We start from the raw sequence: 3,453 nt of genomic DNA, 5'->3' as shown, positions 1-3,453 counted from the left end.
TCTAGAACAAATGCACCTCTTAGTTCTTTGATCCATGGAATATACCTGCTTGCTTTCTTTTCATTATTATAAAATCAATACATATCATTAAAGAAAATTGGCAAGCAGATAAATGTAGGACAGAATCACCACAGTCCTACCACCTGAACACAGCTATCATCAAAATTTTGTTTTTTCTACTTTTTTGCCCCCTGATATATGTTTTCCCTTTGAGATTGTTGTTATCGAACTGGATGTACAAATTTATGCCCTGCTTTTTCCACTGCACATTATACTACATTTTCATGGATCAACTTTTATTTTAATTATGAACTTTATGTTTTAAAATAAGTCTTTAGATTTGCAGAAAAAAATGCAAAGATACTATAAAGAGTTGCCATATCCCCCATACCCGGTTCTTCCTATTATAAACATCTTACACTAATATGTCACAATTAAGGAGCCAATATAAATATATTACTATTAACAAAAGTCTATACTTTCACCTGTCATCCTTCTTCTGTTACAGGATTCCACTCAGATATCACCTTACATTTAGTCATCATGTAACCTTAGGCTCCTCTTGATGGTGACGGTTTCTCAGACTTTTTCAAGTATTTTTTTTTTTTAACATGGGCAGGCACCGGGAATCGAACCCAGATCCTCTGGCTTGCCTGCTGAGCCACCGTGGCTCGCCCTCAAGTATTTTGTAGAAAGATCCTCAGTTGGAATTTATCTGATGTATTTCTCATGATTGTTGTATGAGTTTCAGGGATGGTATTATGGGTTTGGGGAGGAAGAGCTCAAGTGAAAAACACCATTCTTATCATAACATATTAAGTATAATAATGATATCAACATGACATCATTTTTTATATGGACCTTTACCACTTGCCTGAGATGACCAGGTTTTTCCACTGTAAGATTACCCTTTCTCCTCCCCCTTTCTAACTCTACTTTCTGGAAGAAAGTCCCCATGGACACTCCACAGTAAGGACTGGAGAGTTATGCTCCACCTCCGTGAGCATGGAGATCTGCATAAATTATTTGAAATTCTTCTGCATGAGAGTTTTGCTTGTTTTTCCCCAATTATGAATATAGCCAACAACTCATTTAAATCAGCATGAACTAGGGATGCATGGGTGGTTCAGTGGTTAGAATGCCTGCCTTTCATGCAGGAGACCTGGGTTCGATTCCCGGACCATGCAACAACAATAACAACAAAAAATCAGTATGGGCTAATCAATATTCATTTTATACTTTTGGTTATACTGAAATGCTATTATATATAATGTTGCTCAAATTGTCCCACTTTTGACCATTGGGAGCTCTTTCAGTTGGGCACTGTTTTGTTGTTGTTGTTTCTTAAGTTTGTCTTTCACGTTTTCCTATCATTGTTGATAAAATATTAACTTTCAGACTCATCATTGTCTTCCAGTGGAATCACTGGCATGACATTTCAAACTCTTCCCTTCTGGTTCAAGTGATTGTGAACATTTGTGACTGGAGGCACCTGCAATCCTAAGGACAAGGGCAGCTAAGGTCATAATTTTTAATTCCATGCATGCTGATGAACCTTGGGCAAGTTACTTCTCTAAGTTTCCATTTCCTCATCTGCCAACTCCTAGCAGACCTGCTAGGAAAATTAAATCCGTTTCCATTTTTATGTAAAATTAATTATTGTATACATACACACATATATGTATACATGTATAATGCATATAATGTATGTAATGCATATAAATGAAAATAAAATATATTGTACACACACTTACACCCTGGTGTGCAGTAGACGTTTAATGGATGTAAGTGCCCTTATTTTTTGCTCTCAGATTAAGAGCATCTCCGTGGCCAGTCAGTACCTTCCCCAGATGGTACTCTCGACTTACTTTATCTTGTCCAACATGCTAGCACATGTTATTGAGGTTTGAGGTAGAAAAAAATCGAATATCACATAGTCATAAACATTTCCCAAACTCAATCACTCCCCGAACCATTTGAATAGGCTTGTCACCCTCTCTCACTCCCCTTTGTTTGAGCTTCTGGCTGGTGGGACCTTTCACTGGACAAAGAGACTAATCTGATGAATCCCATTGCTATGTCTCTCAAGGGACTCCTTATGTCTTCATCTGAGCATGTTCCCTGAACCACATGTGCTCACTACATAACCAACATGTCTGGATTTATATGGCGCACAGATCCCTCACTCTGGGTCCTTCACTAGAATAAGCGTCTTCATTTGCTCGGCATAGAGCTTGCTGTCATATATACTTTGAAGTCGTACAGTTTGCTATATGACAAATACCATGCAGTGAGTTGGCTTAAACAACAAGAATTTATTGTCTCATGGCTTCATGGCTAAAGTCCAGAATTAAGGTGTTGACAAGAATGTATTTTCCACCTGAAGTCTACAAAATTCTGCTGCCAGCTTGGCACAGCCCTTGTGATTCCGTGTCTTACTCCTCTGCCTCCTGTCACAGGGTGATCTCTCTCTCTCCTTGGGCCTTCTCTTTTGCTTTCTACTGACTTTCAACTTCTGGTTCCTCCTTGTGGCTTTCTCTGACTGACTGTGTCTGAATTTCTTCTGCTTATAAAGGACCCCAGTGATATGGAATGAGCCCCCCCTCCCCAATTCACTTAGACCTCTCCTTCACTATAAGTAACATCTTCCAAAGTTTCCATTATAAATGGGTTCGACCCAGGAATGCGGATTAAAATTAAGAGCAAGTCTTTTTGGGGGCACTTGATTCAATCTACCACAATCAGTCTTTGGTAATTTTCCTTCTCCAGATCAATAAAAGACCCCCACACTGTAATTGATAGATTAGTAACCCTTTGCTTCTGTATGAATACTTTGCAGCCTGGAACAAGGTGGAAAACTGCCTATGATTCCCAGACAAGCTGTTGCAACTGAAGCTGCATGGGCTGGAAGATACAAGATGAGTGAAAAAAAAATAACCTGAGCAATGTAGAGCAAATGGAAATGAATGCATTGGGATTTATTGGGGTTTTTTTCCTTTGCTTTTCCTTAGCTCCCATATCATTTTATTGTTTTAAGAGTAAAGTAAGACCACGTCTTTTGATTTTTTTTGAGTGTATGTTAAATCAAAATTGTAAGGTTTACTATTCTGAGAGAAAAACATTTAAACTTTCTATACAGAAAATTTTAAATATATACAAAAGTAGCGAGAATTGAAAGGGCATATGCCCATTACCCACTTTTATTGCATTTTTAGGTTCATTTATGTTATGTGGCAAATGCAGACATACATCTGAGATATTTCAGGTTTGGTTACAGACCTCTGCAATAAAGCAAATATCACAATAAGCGAGTCACATGATTTTTTTGGTTTCCCAGTTTATATGAGAGTTATGTTTACACTCTACAGTTGTCTATTAAATGTGCTATGTCTAAAAATATATATACATATCTTAATTAAAATGTGAAATGGAGCGGGCCATGGTGGTTCAGCA

At 37.8% G+C, this 3,453-nt stretch overlaps 1 non-coding gene across 1 annotated transcript; it reads left to right on the top strand.

Annotated features, from left to right (window-relative positions):
* Positions 1-1,115: 1,115 nt before the first annotated feature.
* On the top strand, positions 1,116-1,187 carry TRNAE-UUC (transfer RNA glutamic acid (anticodon UUC)). The gene has a single exon. It is a non-coding gene; the product is annotated as a tRNA-Glu (tRNA).
* Positions 1,188-3,453: the final 2,266 nt, after the last annotated feature.

The sequence above is a fragment of the Tamandua tetradactyla genome, chromosome 18 (genome assembly GCF_023851605.1).
Source record: "Tamandua tetradactyla isolate mTamTet1 chromosome 18, mTamTet1.pri, whole genome shotgun sequence".
Taxonomy (NCBI): domain Eukaryota; kingdom Metazoa; phylum Chordata; class Mammalia; order Pilosa; family Myrmecophagidae; genus Tamandua; species Tamandua tetradactyla.
This window is presented reverse-complemented; position numbering and strand designations above follow the sequence as displayed.